The sequence below is a fragment of the Spinacia oleracea genome, chromosome 4 (assembly GCF_020520425.1).
Source record: "Spinacia oleracea cultivar Varoflay chromosome 4, BTI_SOV_V1, whole genome shotgun sequence".
Lineage (NCBI taxonomy): Eukaryota > Viridiplantae > Streptophyta > Magnoliopsida > Caryophyllales > Amaranthaceae > Spinacia > Spinacia oleracea.
In genome coordinates this window covers 25149352-25168049 of record NC_079490.1, presented here as the reverse complement: position 1 = coordinate 25168049, position 18698 = coordinate 25149352, and the positions used below count along the sequence as shown (strand labels likewise).

The following is an 18698-nucleotide window of genomic DNA, read 5'->3' as shown; positions in this document are numbered from 1 at the left end:
ACATTCAGAAGAACGAAAACAATGCTTGTTTGTTTGTTTATTTGAATGAAATGGTCATTTACGGTTTGAGTCAATATGCTTGATTAAAACAAACAACTCTTTAAATAAAAACTTTACTAGGTTCAAATCAAACCCTTGATTTGAGTTCCATTAATCTTTGTCATTGTTGCTTAGACCATATCAACAAGTTAACATTCATAAGCTCTATTTTGATGGACTTTTGAAAGTTGATTGATTTCTAGATCAATTCAAGACAAGCTAGTCTTACTTGTTGAAAGTAACAAAAGATATGAACTATTGTTAGAACGCCTAGACAATAGAGTTCAAAGCTAAAGAAAGATTTTATGACTTTATTATTTCACATGGATTTGAGTGAATATAGGTTTATTTACTCAAATGTGATATAAGTTGAATCTGTTTGGCTAGTTCAAAGATTCAGAAGTATAAAATCCACTTGGCAAGAAATCATAAAGATCTAGGTTAGATCATGATTACTTGAGACCAAATATGATCATCAATGATTGCGTGTTGTAATTTCCCAATCTAGGTCCATAAGATATGGCATATCTTAGTTGGAATAATCGAAGTCAATTAGTACTTGATTCGATTAATGATGAATCATAAAGACTTTTCCTATATCTTCTAAAACAAAATGCTCAACTACCACCAAACTAAACCAAATTCGTCAAAGCTATTGAAAAGTAATTTCAGAATAACTTTTCATAAAATATATCTAGAGAGTTGCAAAACTCAGTGGGAGCTTAGTGTTTGTCATTCGACAAACTAAGGCCCAAGTATAGATATATGTTTCATTGTGATTTATTCAAATGAGACACAAGGGTATTGTTTCTACCACGAATTTTTGAGAACATAATGTTTGTTTGCTCGAAATAATGTCCTTTTGGAGATTCGTTTCCAAAATGACAAGTGGGAGAAAATAGACCTCGAAAGTCTTCGAGGCGAACAACAAACATAAACGGACATTCCGGAGGCTTTTCGAAGTTCTTTAGAAAATCCGAACACTTATTCTTTGAGGACTTTAGAAGTGGCTTTAAAGAATAGACATCTCTTAGAAGACTTTACAAGTGCTTCAAGGAGAACAGAATATTCAAAGGACTTTCAAGTGGCTATTGATATTCTGTTGTTTGATGTTCTAAACCCATGTAGGCATAGAGTTCAAGTCACTATGAGATTCTTCTATTAGATAGTGAAGAAACCTACAACTTGCAGTCAAACTATTATCATGTAGATTAATGAGTTTGTGACTTGTAAGAAAGCTATGACGAAACCCAGATTCCCTAAAATGGTTAGAGGCCATATATAGACTCAAATGTTTTAGATGGTTAGAGGCCATAAAACATACTCAATGTTTTGATGACAAAATTAAAATTTTGTTGATTTGCAAGAATAGTTTCACACCTATTGGTTGCAAGTTTGTTTTAAGGATAAAAACCATCAAATATGAAATTGTGTTCACACACAAAGCTAGATTAATTGCTAAAGGTTACAAGCAAATTCACGATGTGGATTGTGTTGAAACCTCATGCAAAATCGTAATGCTTAAGTCTATAATTCAAGCAATGATTGCATATTGGTACATATGGCAGTTGGATGACAAAACATCTTCCTCAGTCAAATGTTGGAAGAACCTATTGAAGGAAATAATGCCCTTGGTCCAAGTATGCATTCTATGTTAAGTCTAATAAATGCGGTTCAGTATTAATTAACAAGTTAATAATTCAGTGAGATCAAGTGAGCTGAATGCCTAGCTAGAGGCCGCTTCAGTTCAAGTGGAATTAATGATATTAATCCACAGCTTACTCTTGACTGAACCCGTAGGGTCACACAAATAGTACGTAAACGGATCAAGTATTTAATGGCATTAAATACTCCATCTATGAATATTCGGAACCGACGGATCTTGGTTTCAGTGGGAGCTAAGATCGTCACAGGCAAGAAATGAATACTCCGGAAACGATGATATTGCCGGAAACGGAAATATGGATCGTATCGGAAATATGAATATTATCCAAGTCGTAGATGTTGCCGGAAACGGAAACATGGTACGTATCGGAAAATATTGTTGGAAATGGAAATATTACCAGAATCGGAAATATTGCCGGAAACGGAAATATTGTCAGAATCGGAAATATTGCCGGAATCGGAAAATAATTCCGGAAACGGAAATATTAAATATTTGTTCGAAACGGAAATTAATTCCGGAATCGGAAATATTAAATATTGTTCGTATCGGAAATAGATTCCGGAAATGGAAATTTAATCGGAAGCGTATCGTACGAATTAGCATCGGACGAGGCCTGCCGGACGAAGGCCCAGCACGAAGCCAGGCCATCGCCCAGCAAGCACGCACGCCACAGCCCAGCGCGCACAAGGCCGCGCATGCGTGGGCCGCGCTGCGTGGGCTGCTGCTCGCATGCGTGGGCAGCCCTTGTGGCTGCCGTGTGTGTGTGAGTTTGAGCTCATGCGAGATTCCTGAATCTGCAAGAGTCAGTGTATGATTAAATGTCTATTCCTATTGGATAAATTGATTAAGTAGAATTCATGTAGAATTCTAATTCCAATTAATTCGCATCCTACTAGGATTACGATTCCTTTTCCATAACTCTATAAATAAAGGCCTAGGGGTCATAATTTATATACAAGTTTCAAAGTATTCAAAAGTGAGTTTTTGAGAGAAAATTCAAACACCCATCTTGCCCCAAAAGTGCCGAATTTTCTGAGTACCTTAAGGGCGATTCTAGTTGGTCAATCTTAAGGCGGATCCGGACGTGCTGTGGACTTTCTACGGAGGGACGACACTTGGAGTCCTAAAAGACTTGTTCTTGTTCGGTTCGGGCGCAGCTAGGGAAGGCACGCAACAAAGAGTATGCATCTAAACTATGCTAAATGATTATGTGTAAATAATATGTTTCCTGGGTTAATGGTTGTTTCCGCATGATTTATGTAAATGTCATATGTATCATAACCTAACAGTGGTATCACGAGCCCCTTATTATTTTCATAATCTAAATTGCATGAACATGGTTAAATATTACAAATTTGCAAGAATTAAAAGGGGTGATTAATTTTCGTAATTGTTAATTAATTGCAAATTGCGTTTATTTAATTATATGTACGCAGTTTTTCGGCAGTTTCTTCATTACTCATCCGAATTGAGTGATTTTTGTGTCAATTCCGCATGTAAAAGTCATTCTAAAATTTTGACAAAAATAGTATTTTTCTGCCGAACCCAGAATTCTCAAATTCGAAGCCTAACTATGACTTTTCGAAGGTTTTAGTTTTTCGGATGCAAAATTTCGTAAATTTAAGATGTTAAATTAAATATTTGCGATTCTTGTTGATAAATCTTGAATTTTTGATTGACCTACTGCATATGTTTAACAAGTTTGAATGCCTAGTCTTGTTAATTATGCAATCTAATTTGTAATTATGATTAATTTGTTGAAAATTAGAATAATTTAGAATTAATTTGATTTTCATAATTAATTGTAATTTAATTAGAAACCTATGATTAAAAACCACCATAAAAATTGTAAATTTACGATAAATTTTAAATTTTTATGACCTAGACTTGAATCCATATCAATCGGAAATCAATTGGATAATAAATTTTCGATTTTTCGCCCTAAAATTATGAAATTAATATTATTTATTAATTTGTCATTAATTTTAAATATAAATTTTAAATTTTTTATGCGATTCGTTCAAATAACTTGCACGCACGAAGCAATGGACGCTTCGTGTTACCCTTAAGGGGTGTTGTATAATGCGGGCATGCGACGACGAGCAAGGGAGCTCGTCGCCCGTGCGGCACGAATGCAATGAGCAAGGGCGTAGTGCACGAGCGCAAGGCAGCAGCCCTGCCTTGTGTCGTGTGCCACGAGCAATGAACGGATGGGCATGGGCGAGGGGCGAGCCAAGGCAGTCGCGTGTGGGCAGCAAGCGAGCTGCGCCACAGCGCGCGCTGCCTCGCACAACAGCGCGCAACCTCGTGCGCAGCGAGCGCAAGCTCGCGTGCCACGAGCGCTGCGCACAGCATCACTCGCGCGCACAGCGCGCGACGTCGCCCGCCCAGCGAGCGATGTCGCGCACCAGCGAGCGATGGCTCGCGCGCGCGCAGCGAGCGATCTCGCGCGCCAGCGAGCGATGGCTCGCGCGCACCAGCGAGCGATGCAGCGCCCCAGCGAGCGATGGCTCGCGCGCACCAGCGAGCGATCTCGCGCACCAGCGAGCGCGGTAACGCGCGCGCGCTGCGAGCGATAGCTCGCGTGCGGTGGGCGCTGTGCGGAGGCTTGCGTATGGGACAGCAGCAGCTATGCAACGAGCGCATGGGCTGCGCGCACATGGCCAGCAATGGCTGTGTGCGTACGGCCCATGGGCATGCAACGCGTAGGGTGTTTGCGTTACGATTAGATCGTTTTGAATGTTTAATTTGAAAATTTCAGTTCACGTAATTTTAATTGATTTTAAAATTAATAATTTGAATTAATTTCTTGGATTTTAATTTTGAATATTATAATTATAATAAATGGCATTTATTCTAATTATTTTACTAAAATTAAAATCATAAATTAATTTAAATGTGACTGAAATTAAAATTAAATTTTTGGATTCAATTATAAATTTATATGAGCTTTAAATTTTAATTAAATTTGTATGTTTCCGGTTAGACTAGAAATACAATTTTATGTTTAAAATTAGTAAAGCATATGAATTTATTGGTTTGAGTGGGAGTGCTTTTAGTCATAAACTCTTGATTAGGTCTACAAATCCTTAAGGTTAAAACAACTCGATTAGAATTAATAAGGACTGAATAATTGGTAGATTATTGGTGACCTTGATTAATTGCTGCAAATGTTTACGTGATGCATAATGTGTTTTACTAACCAGCTATGTGGGCCATTCATGATAATGAATGGGTGAATGGTATATATTGTATATGTACTGTTTTGCAGGTTATGAAGTGACTAGTATGGCCCAAATAGGATAGAAAATATGGTCTGCGTACCATTAATTTGAATGTAATTGGTCTAAAGCACCAAAGTTATTTTTCAATTCAAATATGGTCTGCGTACCATCAAATAGTTGTAATTAGTTATAGCTTATCCTATTTGAAGAAAATGGTGCCTCCCACGGAGATTTTCAAGACGGACTTTGAAGTCAAAGCTTCAAGATGAAGTCGGGCCATACTAGATCACAAATATCTTATGCATGTTTTAAGTTATTTATTGCTTTGAATATGTCTTAAAATGCATGAGATCAAAAGCTTGATTATGTTGCATGATTAAGGATTTTAGTTCACTTAAAATCTAACCAACATAGTAAGAGCCTTAAGTTCCAAACTTAAAAATTGAGTTAAAAGGTGCCATGCCAAAATATACACTTGCTTGGATATCCTTTACATCAATCTAGTAATAGTTTTCGCTCAGCGAGGTGTTACTTATTGGTCCTAAAGGGGCAAGGTACACAAATAATTGTGAGTACATGTTAGTTTTGGTGAAACTCAACGATATAAGTAAGGAGTCCTTTTATGTCGTGGCAAAATCGATAGGTTTACCTAATAAGTTCTTAGACGTACCTATCAACCAAGAATAGTTTCTAGACTATTAGCAAAAGGCTTTTGCTTACCTAAGATGTTTTAGGATTAAGTCGACAAACTGTGCTTAGTTCTTCAATGATTTTAGGATCTTGGAATCATTTTATTCACACCTGCCGGAACAATAAAATCGAATAAAATGCTAATAACTTGTTTGAATTGCATAGTTGCTTTAATTTCAAGTTATTATTCATGATAAATGTTTAGACTTTGCATGCTTCAATGTATGTTTCAATTATTGTTTATAATTAAATATCTTGCACTGCAATAAGTCCTTTTAGAAAGGTAACAGTAAATTTCCTCGATTGGTAGTGAATCCAAGAACGATTCACGGAAATGAGAGAAAGTGAGCAATTTAAAATGTACGTTTCTTATAGCGACTTTTATGGTTGTTTTCGAATATCAAAATCGAATGGCAAACCAATTGGTGCTTGTGAATTCAAAATACAATGTAGTTTTGAGATCATAAAGCATTGAGTTTAAACGCTCAGCTTTACCAATGGTTAACAACCTAAAATCCTTTTTTCATTTAATTCTCGAATGAGTCTAGTTCCTAGACATTCGAATAGATCGATGCTTAGAGAACTTTAGAAGCTTCTGGTAAGATCATCTAGTTGAAACAGAATATTCAACATAAATTAAAATGGTAAAGAACCTTGTTGGTGACATTGGACATGTCTAACAAAGTATAAAAGTCAACACTAAAGAATTCAATTCTTAAGACTATAAGAAAGGGTACAAGAAATAGGAAAACGAGGAACAAATGAAAGGAATTTACGATTCCGTTTCTACCTATAAATTTATGTTTAAAGAGAAGTGACCTAGCAATCAAACTTCCTTGGTATCATATACCGCTTGAAGTTCTTACTTCGGTAATAACTCAAATAATGGAAGCTAGGATACACTAATGACCTACAAGTGGGAAATGAAGCATGGCAATGCTACATTAGTTGTAGGGTCATCTAGTTTGTTTTAAGTCCTTTCAAAGGCTGGAACTCAATGGCTATTTTGTTCCATAATCAGCATACCTAAATTTCTGCTTCAAACACAGAAAGACTCACATTCAGAAGAACAAAAACAATGCTTGTTTGTTTGTTTATTTGAATGAAATGGTCAATTCCTGGTTGAGTCAATATGCTTGATTAAAACAAACAACTCTTTAAAGAACTTTACTAGGTTCAAATCAAACCCTTGATTTGAGTTCCATTAAATCTTTGGCATTGTTGCTTAGACCATATCAACAAGTTAACATTCATAAGCTCTATTTTGATGGACTTTTGAAAGTTGGTTGATTTCTAGATCAACTTAAGACAAGCTAGTCTTACTTGTTGAAAGTAACAAAGAATATGAACTATTGTTAGAACGCCTAGACGATAGAGTTCAAAGCTAAAGAAAGGTTTTATGACTTTATTATTTCACATGGATTTGAGTGAATATAGGTTTATTCACTCAAATGTGATATAAGTTGAATCTGTTTGGCTAGTTCAAAGATTCAGAAGTATAAAATCCACTCGGCAAGAAATCATAAAGATCTAGGTTAGATCATGTTGATGATTACTTGAGACCAAATATGATCATCAATGATTGTGTGTTGTAATTTCACAATCTAACTCCATAAGATATGGCATATCTACGTTGGAATGATCGAAGTCAATTAGTACTTGATTCGATCAATGATGAATCATAAAGACTTTTCCTATAATTTCTAAAACAAATGCTCAACTACCACCAAACTAAACCAAATTCGTCAAAGCTATTGGAAAGTAATTTCAGGATATCTTTTCAATTATATATATCTAAAGAGTTGCTAAACTCAGTGGGAGCTTAGTGTTTGTTATTCAACAAACTAAGGCCCAAGTCTAGATATATGTTTCATTGTGATTTATTCAAATGAGACACAAGGGTATTGTTTCTACCACGAATTTTTGAGAACATAATGTTTGTTTGCTCGAAATAATGTCCTTTTGGAGATTCGTTTCCAAAATGACAAGTGGGAGAAAATAGACCTCGAAAGTTTTCGAGGCGAACAACAAACATAAACGGACATTCCGGAGGCTTTTCGAAGTGCTTCAGAAAATCCGAACTTATTCTTTAAGGACTTTAGAAGTGGCTTTAAAGAATAGACATCTCTTAGAAGACTTTACAAGTGCTTCAAGGAGAACAGAATATTCAAAGGACTTTCAAGTGGCTATTGATATTCTATTGTTTGATGTTCTATACCCAAGTAGGCATAGAATTCAAGTCACTGAAACTATGAGATTCTTCTATTAGATAGTAAAGAAACATAGAGATCAGGTCAATGAAACTATGAGATTCTTCTATTAAATAGTGAAGAAACCTACAACTTGCAGTCAAACTATTATCATGTAGATTAATGAGTTTGTGACTTGTAAGAAAGCTATGACGAAACCTAGATTCCCTAAAATGGTTAGAGGCCATATATAGACTCAAATGTTTTAAATGGTTAGAGGCCATAAAACATACTCAATGCTTTGATGACAAAATTGAAATTTTGTTGATTTGCAAGAATGGGTTCACACCTATTGGTTGCAAGTTTGTTTTAAGGATAAAAACCATCAAACATGGAATTGTGTTCACACACAAAGCTAGATTAGTTGCTAAAGGTTACAGACAAATTCATGGTGTAAATTGTGTTGAAACCTCATGCATAATCGTAATGCTCAAGTCTATAATTCAAGCAATGATTGCATATTGGTACATATAGCAATTGGATGACAAAACGTATTCCTCAATCAAATGTTGGAATAAACTATGTACATGGTATGTCATAGGATTTGTGGATCCGAATAAATGCTTGAAAGAGAAAAGCTAGCTTATAAAATCTAAGTACAGATTTAAGCAAGCAATTGGGAGTTGGAACTGTATTTTAGTGAAGCTAATAAGTATTTTAGTTTCATAAAATATACATGATTCTTATAGATGTATAAGAAGTTTAGTGGGAGTACATAAAAACTTATTTGGTCCTATGTGTATCACACACATATCTCTCTATTGTGAAATAACATTCAAATGCTAATGACTTAGATTTGAAATTATTCATCAATGATGGACCATGGCGAAACTTAGTACATATTGGGTATTAAGATCTATTTACAAAGATCTTATAATATTGTTTTAGATTAAGTAATGGCATTTACTAAATCAAACACGAAAGTCTCCATTGGAGATATTCGACCCATGTGAATAAATCTAAGTAAAGAATGTTTGAACTATGTATAAGCATTTACTAGGTTAAACATCAAAGAGTCTAAATGAGATTCTTAACCTATATTATATGTCAAAGAATTTAGCTGGATTCAGTATCTACTAAAATTGAATGAGCTAAAGTTACATGAATAGAATTCAATTGGGAATTATTCTGCAAAAGAATTTATCATGTATGATATAATATGAGGATCGCCAAAAACGTATCGTATGACTTTAAGGCATGACGAACATATACCAATCTCTATTGATCTAAGTGAAGATCAACTAGATTGAGATCAAGAATACTTATGGTACTTGAAAAGGTACATAGGAATAGTTCTTGATTCAAGGAAATAAGGATATGCTAAATATTGATGCTGCACGCATAAACACTGGCAAAGGATCAAGCAAGACCCTTTGGAGTTAACCATTGATAAGGACGAGCAATAGAGCATCGTGTTTTGAAAATGGCAACATGGGTTGGAGACCATGAGTTGTTGCGTGGGAAATTAAAATATTAATTTCTATGTTCTAAGATACAGCTGGAAAGTCTTCCACATATCTGTGAACTGCTTGGATAAGCAAATCCAAACAAAGCATCACTAGCAACCTAAACAGTTGAAGTAAAAGTAATTATTGCCTAAGAAGCAATAAAACAGGGTTGTTTAAAGTTCTTCACTGAACTTGGGTAGATCACCTGTCTGCTGGCTTGATGGTTCTTCATTGAAAAATGCGTAGAACCACTCTTGAAGCAAGAAAAACGTCTGCTAACTTGATGGTTCTTCATTGCAAAATGAGTAAAACCACCATCGAAGTAAGAAAGACTAGATCACATAATAAACAAACTCGAAAAGATCTTATCATCATATCTCGAAGAACATTCGATGAAAAGGATATTAAGATTGGCAAAGCATGATAACTAAACCTATGCAACAAGTGAGAAGCAACACTCACATTGTAGCACTGGAAATCAAGCATAGCTTTGAATTCCATGAACTGTTTTAGAAGATGGGTTTGAGGCCCATGTTTGTAAAACATTGGGGTTGAACATTTATCATATATGAAATGTATTTTCATATTCCATTTAATCTTGGTTTAGTATTAAATGATGAGTCCCTTCAATTTGACGATATATTCAAGATAGACTGTCAGGACCAGTCCTGTGACTAAGAAATGTCTATCAAGTGAACTTGAATGTCAAAGGTTGAAAATGGTCCCTAATTGGAGTTTTCTATAAAAATTGGACGCATAGAAAACGTTAGACGATTAGAATGCAAGATGACTAGTAGTTCTGTTTCTTGAACTATGTGGACATGGCAATGTCATAATCATTTGCATAGATACTTACTTTGGGAAGACTAGTATCGGACAAGACCTATGAAACTTTACTGTAAGAGATGAAAGTCTGTCATAAGTAAATTTCATTAAATTATTAGACACTAAATCCTCAATACCTGAGTGATTTGAGATTACTTATTTGAGAACTGGTTGCTTTGACGTTGACCAACCGTCGCACCGTAAAAGGAGGCTATAAAGGCAACGCTCAGGTAATCACCTATCAAACGAAGTCTAATCTCAAGATCGCAAGATTGGGATTGTCCTCCCATAAATCGGGATGAGATGCTTAAAAGTTGTACAAGGCCACTCGGAGAGCTAGAAACTGTGAAATGCATGGCCGTGCTCGGATGAATCATAGGCTATGATTATCTGTTTATTTGATCAGTTGAACTCTGAAACCGAGGAACACCTCTGGACATAATAAGGATGACAACTCTTACCTTATGTTCAAGAGCAAGCATCGAGCGACAAAGGAATTAGGAAATGCACACTTGTCCCTAAGGACAAGTGGGAGACTGAAGGAAATAATGCCCTTGGTCCAAGTATGCATTCTATGTTAAGTCTAATAAATGCGGTTCAGTATTAATTAACAAGTTAATAATTCAGTGAGATCAAGTGAGCTGAATGCCTAGCTAGAGGCCGCTTCAGTTCAAGTGGAATTAATGATATTAATCCACAGCTTACTCTTGACTGAACCCGTAGGGTCACACAAATAGTACGTAAACGGATCAAGTATTTAATGGCATTAAATACTCCATCTATGAATATTCGGAACCGACGGATCTTGGTTTCAGTGGGAGCTAAGATCGTCACAGGCAAGAAATGAATACTCCGGAAACGATGATATTGCCGGAAACGGAAATATGGATCGTATCGGAAATATGAATATTATCCAAGTCGTAGATGTTGCCGGAAACGGAAACATGGTACGTATCGGAAAATATTGTTGGAAATGGAAATATTACCAGAATCGGAAATATTGCCGGAAACGGAAATATTGTCAGAATCGGAAATATTGCCGGAATCGGAAAATAATTCCGGAAACGGAAATATTAAATATTTGTTCGAAACGGAAATTAATTCCGGAATCGGAAATATTAAATATTGTTCGTATCGGAAATAGATTCCGGAAATGGAAATTTAATCGGAAGCGTATCGTACGAATTAGCATCGGACGAGGCCTGCCGGACGAAGGCCCAGCACGAAGCCAGGCCATCGCCCAGCAAGCACGCACGCCACAGCCCAGCGCGCACAAGGCCGCGCATGCGTGGGCCGCGCTGCGTGGGCTGCTGCTCGCATGCGTGGGCAGCCCTTGTGGCTGCCGTGTGTGTGTGAGTTTGAGCTCATGCGAGATTCCTGAATCTGCAAGAGTCAGTGTATGATTAAATGTCTATTCCTATTGGATAAATTGATTAAGTAGAATTCATGTAGAATTCTAATTCCAATTAATTCGCATCCTACTAGGATTACGATTCCTTTTCCATAACTCTATAAATAAAGGCCTAGGGGTCATAATTTATATACAAGTTTCAAAGTATTCAAAAGTGAGTTTTTGAGAGAAAATTCAAACACCCATCTTGCCCCAAAAGTGCCGAATTTTCTGAGTACCTTAAGGGCGATTCTAGTTGGTCAATCTTAAGGCGGATCCGGACGTGCTGTGGACTTTCTACGGAGGGACGACACTTGGAGTCCTAAAAGACTTGTTCTTGTTCGGTTCGGGCGCAGCTAGGGAAGGCACGCAACAAAGAGTATGCATCTAAACTATGCTAAATGATTATGTGTAAATAATATGTTTCCTGGGTTAATGGTTGTTTCCGCATGATTTATGTAAATGTCATATGTATCATAACCTAACACCTATGTACATGGTATGTCATAGGATTTGTGGATCCAAATAAATACTTGAAAAGAAAAGCTAGCTTATGAAATCTAAGTACAGATTTAAGCAAGCAATTGGGAATTGGAAATGTATTTTAGTGAAACTAATAAGTATTTTAGTTTCATAAAACGTACATAATTCTTATAGATATATAAGAAGTTTAGTGGGAGTACGTAAAACTTAATTGGTCCTATGTGTATCACACACATATCTCTCTATTGTGAAATAACATTCAAATGCTAATGACTTAGATTTGAGATTATTCATCAATGATGGACCATGGCGAAACTTAGTACATACTGGGTATTAAGATCTATTTACAAAGATCTTATAATATTGTTTTGGATTAAGTAATGGCATTTACTAAATCAAACACGAAATACTCCATTGGAGACATTCGACCCATATGAATAAATCTAAGTAAAGAATGTTTGAACTATGTATAAGCATTTACTAAGTTAAAACATCAAAGGATCTAAGTAAGATTCTTAACCTATATTATATATCAAAGAATTTAGCTGGATTCAGTATCTACTGAAATTGAATGAGCTAAAGTTACATGAATAGAATTCAATTGGGAATTATTCTGCAAAAGAATTTATCATGTATGATATAATATGAGGATCGCCAAAAACGTATCGTATGACTTTAGGCATGACGAACATATATCAATCTCTATTGATCTAAGTGAAGATCAACTAGATTGAGATCAAGAATACTTATGGTACTTGAAAAGGTACATAGGAATAGTTCTTGATTCAAGGAAATAAAGATATGCTAAATATTGATGCTACACGCATAAACACTGGCAAAGGATCAAGAAAGACCCTTTGGACTTAACCATTGATAAGGACGAGCTATAGAGCATCGTGTTTTGAAATGGCAACATAGATTGGAGACCATGAGTTGTTGCGTGGGATATTGAAATATTAATTTCTATGTTCTAAGATACAGCTGGAAAGTATTCCACATATCTTTGAACTGCTTGGATAAGCAAATCCAAACAAAGCATCACTAGCAACCTATACAGTTGAAGTAAAAGTAATTATTGCCTAAGAAGCAATGAAACAGGGTTGTTTAAGTTAAAGAGTTCTTCACTGAACTTGGGTAGATCACATGTCTGTTGACTCAATAGTTCTTCATTGCAAAATGCGTAGAACCACTATTGTAGCAAGAAAGACTAGATCACAAAATAAACATACTCAAAAGATCTTATCATCTATCTCGAAGAACATTCGATGAAAAGGATATTAAGATTGGCAAAGTATGATAACTAAACCTATGCAACAAGTGAGAAACAACACTCACATTGTGGCACTGGAAATCAAGCATGGCTTTGAATTCCATGAACTGTTTTAAAGATGGGTTTGAGGCCCATGGTTGTAAAACATTGGGGTTGAACATTTATCATATATGAAATGTATTTTCATATTCCATTTAATCTTGGTTTAGTATTAAATGATAAGTCCCTTCAAATTTGACGATATATTCAAGATAGACTGTCAGGACCAGTCCTGTGACTAAGAAATGTCTATCAAGTGAACTTGAATGTCAAAAGTTGAAAATGGTCCCTGGTCGGAGTTTTCTATAAAATTGGACGCATAGAAAACGTTAGACGACCAGAATGCAAGATGACTAGTAGTTCTGTTTCTTGAACTATGTGGACATTGCAATGTCATAATCATTTGCATAGATACTTACTTTGGGAAGACTAGTATCGGACAAGACCTATGAAACTTTACTGTAAGAGATGAAAATCTGTCATAAGTAAATTTCATTAAAATTATTAGACACTAAATCCTCAATACCTGAGTGATTTGAGATTACTTGTTTGAGAACTGGTTGCTTTGACGTTGACCAATCGTCGCACCGTAAAAGGAGGCTATAAAGGCAACGCTCGGGTAATCACCTATCAAACGAAGTCTAATCTCAAGATCGCAAGATTGGGATTGTCCTCCCATAAATCGGGATGAGATGCTTAAAAGTTGTACAAGGCCACTCGGAGAGCTAGAAACTGTGAAATGCATGGCCGTGCTCGGATGAATCATAGGCTATGATTATCTGTTTATTTGATCAGTTGAACTCTGAAACCGAGAAACACCTCTGGACATAATAAGGATGACAACTCTTACCTTATGTTCAAGAGCAAGCATCGAGCGACAAAGGAATTAGGAAATGCACACTTGTCCCTAAGGACAAGTGGGAGACTGAAGGAAATAATGCCCTTGGTCCAAGTATGCATTCTATGTTAAGTCTAATAAGTGCGGTTCAGTATTAATTAACAAGTTAATAATTCAGTGAGATCAAGTGAGCTGAATGCCTGACTAGAGGCCGCTTCAGTTCAAGTGGAATTAATTATATTAATCCACAGCTTACTCTTGACTGAACCCGTAGGGTCACACAAATAGTACGTAAACGGATCAAGTATTTAATGGCATTAAATACTCCATCTATGGATATTCGGAATCGACGGATCTTGGTTTCAGTGGGAGCTGAGATCGTCACAGGCAAGAAATGAATACTCCGGAAACGATGATATTGCCGGAAACGGAAATATGGATCGTATCGGAAATATAAATATTATCCAAGTCGTAGATGTTGCCGGAAACGGAAACATGGTACGTATCGGAAAATATTATCGGAAATGGAAATATTGCCGGAATCGGAAATATTGCCGGAAACGGAAATATTGTCAGAATCGGAAATATTATCGGAATCGGAAAATAATTCCGGAAATGGAAATATTAAATATTTGTTCGAAACGGAAATTAATTCCGGAATCGGAAATATTAAATATTGTTCGTATCGGAAATGAATTCCGGAACCGGGAATTTAATCGGAAGCGTATCGTACGAATAAGCATCGGACGAGGCCTGCCGGACGAGGGCCCAGCACGAAGCCAGGCCATCGCCCAGCAAGCCAAGCGCGCCACACGAACAGCCAAGGCCACGCCAGGCCCAGCGCAAGGCCAGGCCCAGCAGGCCATGGCAGCGCGCGCAGCGCGCGCAGCAATGGGCTGCGAGCATTGCTGCAGCTCGCGTGGGCTTGTAGCTCGCGTGGGCCGAGCGGCCGTGTGGGCTGTGCGCGGGCATGGCCTGCACGCTTGCGGGTCATGCTCGTGTAGAGTTTGTGTTCACATACGAAACCTAAAAAGTATAGGATTTGTTTAATGATTAAAATTCCTAATCCTAAAAGATAAATTAATTAAATAAGAATTCTACTAGGATTCTAATTTAATTAATTCGTATCCTAGTAGGATTCGATTACTTATTCCATGGTCTATAAATATGAGTTAAGGGCTCATAATTTATATCGAGTATTCAAGTATTCAAAGTGATTTTTGAGAGCAAAAATTCAGTCATATAATTGCCTACAATAGCCGAAAATTCTAAGTACCTTAAGGGCGATCCTAGTTGGTCAAGCTTAAGGCGGATCCGGACGTGCTGTTGACTATCTACGGAGGGACGACACTTGGAGTCCTAAAGACTTGTTCTTGTTCGGTTCGGGCGCAGCTAGGGAGGGCACGCAACAAAGTGTATGCATTTAAACTATGCTAAATGATTATGTGTAAATAATATGCTTTCCTGGCTTTATGGTTTTTCCGCATGATTTATGTTTTGTCATATGAATCATAACCTAACATTAAAACGATTAGAACACCAGCGATTTCGATTTCGAATTCTGGTTTGACGACTGCGATTAGAACAGATTTCGATTTCAAACAACATCGAGTTGCTGCGACCGACGGCGATTGAATTGCAGGGATTTCATTGCTGCGACCGGCGGCGGTGGCGAAAGGAGCGACCGGCGGCGGAGAGAGGTGAGCAGCGGCGACGGAGAGAGGTGAGCAGCGGCGAACCACAACCACCGCCACCAGCACTTATTTCTTTAACCACACCGGCGACTTTTGGTTCAATTTCGCCGAATTTCTGGTTCGATTTCGCTGCGTGGAAGAACACCGATTTAGAAATCGATTTCGACTTCGAAGAATCGATTGCACAATCGTTTGAAAAATCGATTTTGAATTGAGAAATCGATTTAACAATCGATTGAGAAATCGATTTCGAAAATTGAAGAGAGAGAATGAGCGCCGTAGAGAGAGGAATTGAAGAGGTGAGCGCCGGAGAGAGAGGAAGCGAGCACCGACCGGCGACATACGAGCGGCGACCGGCAAGAACGAACGGCCACCATTGGTGGTGGAGAGAGAAAAATTCTGAATCTAGAAGAGGAAGTGAAGAGAGAGAAAGAAATCTGAAAATGGAGAGAGAGAAAAATAATTATTATTTTTTTTGTTTTTAATCATTTTTAAAGGTCCAGATTTGTTAAAATCGAGTCATTTTGGGTGGTTAGATTAGAAACAATCCAACGGTTAAGAATGTGTTCTTACCGTAAGGAAGTGTTCTCACCGTAAGAAGTGTTCTTACGGGAGCCTTTCTCTCTATATATATATATATATATATTATATAGGGGAGGGGTCCGGTAAAAACACCTCCTTATGTAAGTACACTTCTATCAATAAGAACACCTTTTAATCCGTAGGATTAGATGAGACCAACGGCCAAGATTAATCGCGTGTCTAATAAAAATAATGGCAAAATGGTAAATAACCCAACTAAACGAAACTTATGAGAAACAATTCTCCCAGTTAGAGCGTCTTCTTTCTCTCTCCTCGAACAAAAAAATTACGGCGTATCTCTCTCCTAAAATCTCCAAGTTTCGCTCAAATTTCTCCCAATTTCTCAACGAAATCTAAAAATTGTTGATATTGTTGCATAAGAACAGTAATATTTGAAGGATTTACCAACAAATACACCAACCAAATTCGTGAAGCGAAACCCTAGAAATCTGAATTTTCAATTTTCGAATGGATCAAAGTGACGACTTGAAGTTGCGAATCTATAGAAATTACTTAAAAACAAAGAAGGTTAGTAGTAATATGTGAATTTCGAATTGTATTAGCCATTTTTAATTGTTAATTTTTGATATTTTTTTGGAATTGAAGTTGCAAAATCTACGAGCATGCATCGAAGTATGAAGATTCTTTAAAAAAGCTACAGATAAGTAAACAGTAAGTACTAATTTTGCTATTTTAATAGTTAATTTTAATTAATTGTTGTTAATATTTGTTAATTTAGTTTACTTTTTTGTATTTTGACTTTTCAGAAAATCTACGGAAGTCGTAAGTGGAGGTTCGTAGCATACATTCAAGGTATTCATCAATCTACTTCTGATTTAGAAATTCCAGAAATTCGTTAGTAATCAGGTAGATTGAATGTTCTAATTGTATTGTGATATTTGTTTAGTTGTTGATTTAATTTTTCCGATTTTTTTTGTGATTAATCTCTTAATTTCTGAATTAATTTGTCAACTTTTTAGAATTGTTTGGAATTATTTCTGAAATTTTAAATTTCTGAACTAATTTGTGATTTTTTCTGTAATTTGTGATTAAAATCTGAAATATTCCTAAATCTGTGTAAATTTGGAGAGTTTCTATTTTTGACTTTCTGAAGTAATGCTTGATGTTCTAAAACTGACAATAATATGTTCTAAAATGCATGCTCCTAACACCCTTGTTTACACAATATTTAATTTTTAGAACATGCGAACCATTATTTAGAACATAAAGCTTATGTCTTAAAACATGACTAAAAAATGATTAGAATACTATCTTGTATATTTGTATATGGTTTGTTGATTGTCTAACCCAAAGTTTTGTGTTCTTAATAGAATGCTTGCTCCTAACCCCATGTTTACACAATATTTACTTTTTAGAACATATGAACCATTATTTAGAACATAAAACTTATTAGAACATGATCAAAATAATCTACTATCTACATGGCACCTATTTTTCATTAACGAGTGCTCACTTTTCAGAATATTAAGTTTCAATTTTTAGAACATGAACGTTTATTGTTTGGAACATGAAAGTTACTGTTTAGAACATGGTAAATCATCACTAACGAATAGTTAATAAGAAATATCTACGACTTTTATGTTTTAAGTCTTTGTCACTGAATTACAAGACAAATTCAAACTACATATTTATGTTTTAAGTCTTTGTAATTAATTTTTGGAGTAATTATTGTTTAAAACTATGTAAAAAGTGACATCATAAATTTAGAACACGTGGATTATGATTTAGAAAGTATGTCTTGAGTTTTAGAACATAAGCCATCAGGCTTAGAACTTACACCATACGTTTTAGAACATACGTAATAAGTTTTAGAACATATAGGCATAAATTTTAAAATATATAGTTGTTACAACGGGATTAGATTATGAATCCTCGTGCACCCATAATAGTTGCATAAATATCTTATATGTTCATAATAGTTCGTAAAAATATCTTTTGCTGCATCTTTTTGGTTTGTAGAGCATTTTCCATATTTTTAGAACATATGGTTAAGGTTTTAGAACATATGACTTAGTTTTAGAACATTTGCTATGGTTTTCAGAACATATGGCTTAAGGTTTAGAACATATACTATGGCTTTTTAGAACATTTGATATTGTTTTTTAGAACATCTGCTACGTGTGTGTGCATATTTATTGAATTTTCGAGCTATTTTAGTAATTTTCCAACTATTTTAGTAGTTTTTTGTTGGATAGCTGTTTTGCTCTATTTGGCTGCTGCTAGCAGTTTTGTGTGTGTGG

At 36.0% G+C, this 18698-nt stretch overlaps 1 long non-coding RNA gene across 1 annotated transcript; it reads left to right on the top strand.

Annotated features, from left to right (window-relative positions):
• The first annotated feature begins 16712 nt into the window (after positions 1-16712).
• On the top strand, positions 16713-17322 carry LOC130472309 (uncharacterized). Its single transcript, XR_008932407.1, has 3 exons — positions 16713-16965; positions 17044-17109; positions 17205-17322. It is a non-coding gene; the product is annotated as an uncharacterized lncRNA (long non-coding RNA).
• The last annotated feature ends 1376 nt before the right edge of the window (positions 17323-18698 follow it).